The sequence below is a fragment of the Hemiscyllium ocellatum genome, unplaced genomic scaffold (assembly GCF_020745735.1).
Source record: "Hemiscyllium ocellatum isolate sHemOce1 unplaced genomic scaffold, sHemOce1.pat.X.cur. scaffold_98_pat_ctg1, whole genome shotgun sequence".
In the NCBI taxonomy this organism is placed as follows: domain Eukaryota; kingdom Metazoa; phylum Chordata; class Chondrichthyes; order Orectolobiformes; family Hemiscylliidae; genus Hemiscyllium; species Hemiscyllium ocellatum.
The window spans coordinates 1,173,776-1,179,189 of NW_026869341.1; the positions used below are offsets into that span (position 1 = coordinate 1,173,776).

The window sequence follows — 5,414 nt, forward strand, 5'->3', positions numbered from 1 at the left end:
AGGTCGCTGAGAGTGCAGTAGGTAGATAGGGGAGTAGGTGAAGGTGATATGTCAGAGAGGAGGGTAGAGCGGATAGATAAGAATGAAGATACACAGGTGGGACAGGTCAGGAGGACGGTGCTGATCTAGAAGTTTAGAACTGGGGTAAGATGGGTGAGAGGAATTGAGGAAAATGATGAAGTCCACATTGATGCCATGGGGTTGAAGGATCCCGAGGAAGAAGATGAGGCGTTCTTCCACCAGGTGTCAGGTGGTGAGGGAATGGCGATGGAGGTGGTCCAGGATCTGCGAGTCCTCAGGGGAGAGGGAGGGGGAGTTGAAATGTTTGACCATGGGGCAGTGGAATTGATTCTTGCAGGTGTTCTGCAGATGTTCTCTGAAGTGCTCTGTTAGAAGACATCGCTCTACCCAATTTAGAGGAGACCGCATCTGGAGCAGCAGGTGTAACGAGTGATATGTGTGGAAGTACAGGTGAACTTTTGATGGATGTGGAAGTCTCCATTGGAGCCTTGGACAGAGGTGAGGGGCAAGATGTGGACTCAGGTTTTGCATTCCCGCGGTGGCAGAGAAAGGTGCCGGGAGGAAATGGTCGTCCATTGGAAAGGTCTTTGAGGAAAGTGGATAGGTTTGGGGAAGGGAAATATATCCCGGCTGGTGGGGTCAATTTAGAGGTGGTGAAAATATCGGGCGATAATTGATTTATGCGGAGGTTGGTGGAATGGAAGGTGAGGCCCTTCCTCTGTCCTTGTTCTGTCCTGGCCGTGTTTTGAGGTGTGGGGTTCATGGATGGAGGTGCAGGGCATGGCTGGGATGCGTTAGAGAACATCTTCAAACACATGGGAGGGGACGTTCCGCTCCTTAAAGAAGGAGGCCATCAGGTGTGTTCTAGGTTGGAACTGGTCTTCTGGGAGCAGATACGGTTGCGGTGGAGGAGTTCTGAACACAGGATAGTATTTATGCAGTAGGTGGTTTGGGAGGTGGTGTAATCCAGATAGCTGTGGGAGTCAGTGGCTTTGCAAAAGAAATCAGTAACACTGACCTCCAAAGATATTTTTCCCTCCTCACCCCATCCACTTTCCGACAAGACAGTTCCCTCCACGACTACCTAGTCAAGTCCACGCCCTTTAATGACCCAACCTCCCTCCCAACACCTTCCTCTGTCACCACAAGAATTGCAAACCCTGAGCCCACGCACCCTCCACCTCCGCCAAATGCCCCAAAGAAGCCTTCCACATCCATCAAAATTTCACCTGCACTTCCACACATGTCATTTATTGCATTCGTTGTTATCGATGCAGTTTCCTCTAGAGTGGGGCCGCCAGACACCTTCTCACAGAGCGCTTCAGAGAACATCTCCAGGACACCGGCAACAATCAACCCCAATGCCCGTGACTGAACATTTCAACTCCCCCGCCACTCTCCCGAGGACATGCAGGTCCTGGGCATCCTCCACCACCACTCCCTCACCACCCGACGCCTGGTGGAAGAATGTCTCATCTTCTGCCTTATGACACTTCAACCCCATTGCATCAATGTGGATTTCTCCAGTTTCCTCATTTCCTCTCCCTCACCTTTCCTTAGTTCCAACCTTCCAGCTTGGCACCGTCCTGCTGACCTGTCTCACCTGTCTATTTTCATTCCCACCTATCCGCTCCACCTTCTTCTCCGACCTAACACTCTTATCCCCTCCTCCATCCACCTATTGCACTGTCAGCCAAATTCTCCCAAACCCCAGCCCTCCCATTTATCTCTCCAACCTCGAGGCTCCCAGCCTTATTCCTGATGAAGGCTTTTGCCCAAAACGTCATTTCTTTCTGCAACTCGGATGCTGCCTGACCTGCTGTGCTTCTTCAGCACCACTCTAATCTTGACTCTGATCTCCAGCATCTACAGTACGCACTTCAGTACAACTGATTCCCCTGTCCATTGATCTTCAGTGATCATGAATGTCCATTCCAAGATCTCTTTGTCTGTCTACACCACATAGGATACTCACTGTTATTGTTCCTTCTCCCAAATTTCTTTAACACTCATTGGTCTGGATTCAATTCTGTTCGACTTTTTTCCTTTCCACCTGATGGATGCATCCCTGCATTCTCTGACATTCTTCATAATAGTCAACTACGCGACCAATTGTTGCATCGTCAGCAAACCTCTGAACCATGGCTCCTATAACTAAGTCTAAATATTTGGTCTACATCAGAAAACTGTGGAACTCCACTGGAAACACCCATCAAAACAGGGTTCATTGCTGGTTGGGATTAACAGCTGCAATTACAGTAGAATTTAATTCCTGCTGTCATTTGTAAACTTGCTAGTGACTCCGTCAGTTGGTCTCCAGAGTGATCACTTCTCACGTATGAGAGTGGTGAATGACCTGTGTGTATTGTGACTGAGCAAGTGACTTTTAACATGAGCAGGTAATTGAATCCCTTCCTGCAGACACCCCATGGCCCTGACTGCTTGGTACTGCGGGTATTCTTGTGTCTGTTTAGTTTGATAATCAATTGAATTCGAGTCCACAAAGGCACGATTCCCATTTTCCGCATTATCCATGTATTTTTATTCTTCCTTATTCTCCCAGGGATTGTAATCATTGGTCTGAAGAGGATCTGTTATTCATTCTTAATTCACCGTGAACTGAGTCAGAGGGCATTCATGGGTGAACTACGTTGTCATCCATCTTGACATGTGGTGTCCTCTTCTTTCAACCACACGGGTATTAGAAAGAAACGTCTATTAATGACATGCATATAAAGGCACATTAAATCATTTTTCGTGCTAATTCTGCATGAATTTGCGATTATTGATCCACAGTTTAGGTTCAGTCCCTACAGTCAACATGCTGACTTCTCCAGTTGTTCATAGTTCAATGTGATGCATCCAGTGTGTGCATAACGTTTTGGAGCTTGATTCCCACATCTTGTGTTTATCTGTGCCTTGTTCCCAGCCTTCATCAATGGCGAGAGCAACGGGCGAGGAAGAGACCAATGTGTAAGTCTTTCCGTACTTATGCATGGCACCCACATCTGCAATTCTCTACTGTGCATTTATAGTCAGTTCTCGGTGCCCCAACACCCACGCCCTGCCCCTTTTGAAATATTTCCATTATTTTGTGCAGTTTTTCTGTGCTCTTCTCACCAAGATGAATCACTTCTACTCAACCTGTTCCAGATTTCATTTGACAAAACAGTCATTAAGAATCCCATTACATAAACACGCCCTTCACATCTCTTGTATTTTGGTTTTCCTGGATCTCTTTCATACGATAAAAGGTCCCAGCTGCTCGACTTGAAAAAGAAAATCGCGTTGCTTTTCATTATCCCGATGTGATCTACGTTTCAATGCAGTTTAGGCAACTGACTCAAATTATTCTTTGAGATTTTATGATAGCGTCGATGCATATAAATTGACCATTGGAGTTCCAATTTCAATAAGACAGGTGTCAACATACAAAAATAGCAACATTGAAAACAGCGACGAGAGTGGAATTCTAACCCACGCGCGCAGAGCGCAATGGATTAGTAGTCCATCACCTTAACCTCTCGGCCACCTCGTCACATATGCTGGCATGTGTATGAACTTATGAATAAGTGAATTGCGTAAATTATGCTGAACAGTAGATATTTCTCCCTGGTCCAGTGAAATGCTAAATAGCACAGTACGGTCCCAAGACTATGGTCTGACCTCTGGGTTGTGGGGCAACGGCATTCCCACTGTGACACTCTGCTCACAGTGATCTGAACAAAAATGAAGAAAAGACTATGTAACAAAGTCTGTTGAAATCTGTGAATATGTGAAGTCAACGGAATGAAGAACCTGAAAAAGCAGGAGGTGTTCTTTCAAGAAAGAGTTGGATAGAGCTCATAAGGGTAGTGTAATCAAGTGTTATGCGGATAAGGCAGGAACAGGATACTAATTGAGAATGATCATCCATAATCATAATGAATGGTAGTGCTGGCTGGAAGGGTAGAATGGCCTACTCCTGCACCTATTGTCTATTGTCGATTAAATTGCCTGTAAGGAATTGTTTTCCGGACTGGAGGAGAGTGCATAGTGCTCAATGTCATTATTTGGAACACCTTTCTTCTGCTCAGATATTTTTGACACGCACCTGTGTACAGAACAGACAACTTCAAAATCCTAAATGAGGTTAAACTGACAATTGAATTCAACAATGCAAAAACCTTGATCTGTGTCATTTTCCTGGGCCATGCTACAACAAGTCACTGTATGATCACAGCAACACAGTGAGCAAGTGTCAGAAGGAAAATGAGTGCAGTACCAGAGAGAATGCTGGGAGCAGCAGTTGACACACGGGGAAGTGCATTTCCCACAAGAGGAACACTTCCCAAACAACGGACTGTGGTGGAAGAATTCAGAGGGGGTTTACAAATTGGAATTTGATGCCAGAGTCACAATGGAGACCTGTCATTGAGTCTGTTAAAGATGAAATTTTTAAGATTTTTACAGATAAAAAACAAAATAAAATGTACATTGGTTAGTGAAGGCAAATGTTGACATTGTATATTTCAACAATCTACCCATCTTTGCAATGAGCAGCTCACCACTTTCCTCACTCAGGTACAGAACCACTGGTGAAGATGATCGTTACTAGCCATGGAATCAGAGAAACTCAGTTTCCCAAACGTTAAGGTACAACCAGGAATGTGGAGGTAAGCATTAATGTGTTGCTCCTGTGCTGCAGGTGGGCAGTGCACAGTATCTCTGTGCCAGTATAATGGGCTGTGCCCTCCGAAGTTTTAAATTTGAGCCTCACATGGAGCAGCTTCAATTATTCATTGTCTTGAGGGGTACGGATGGAAGATGATATTGAGCAAAGCCAAGTTTATGGGAAAATACCCGTGTTTGTGGATTGGCAAACGTCCCTTTCTGGATAATGACTCCTTGATCAACAAACAAGTATTTAAAACGTGAAGAGACAGGTGTGGAGAGAGAGGCAAAGTTGATTTTTCAGCAGATGAATAACGTTTGGCATGTGCACTGCGTTAAATTCCGGGAAAATAGATGCTGAACTGGTTTCATGTTATGCAGTTTGTTACAAACTCACAAAGGTTATTGCAATAATCAAAAGAAAAAAACACACATAGGACCGTTCGAATTTCGTATTGAATTGAATGTTGGTTTGAGCAGATTTTATCTTCAATAGCGTGCTGCAGAGAAGTACAGCGGGTTAACAACACAAAAGGACAGAATCTTCTTGGTGCATTTCTTAGGTTGAGTTAAGAATGTAGGAAATATACGTAACGTCATGTGAATGTGGTCAAATCTTTAAAGTCCAAGTGACGATTCAATTCCTATCATTAGGTTATAACTTCTGTCTGCAGTTACTTTAGGACATCAGCTCCATTTACAGAGTTTCACCTTGAATAATACGCCACACCTTATCAATC

The 5,414-nt window shown here is 44.7% G+C and overlaps 1 non-coding gene across 1 annotated transcript; it reads right to left on the reverse strand.

Annotated features, from left to right (window-relative positions):
• Nucleotides 1–3,477: 3,477 nt before the first annotated feature.
• On the reverse strand, nucleotides 3,478–3,559 carry trnas-acu (transfer RNA serine (anticodon ACU)). The gene has a single exon. It is a non-coding gene; the product is annotated as a tRNA-Ser (tRNA).
• Nucleotides 3,560–5,414: the final 1,855 nt, after the last annotated feature.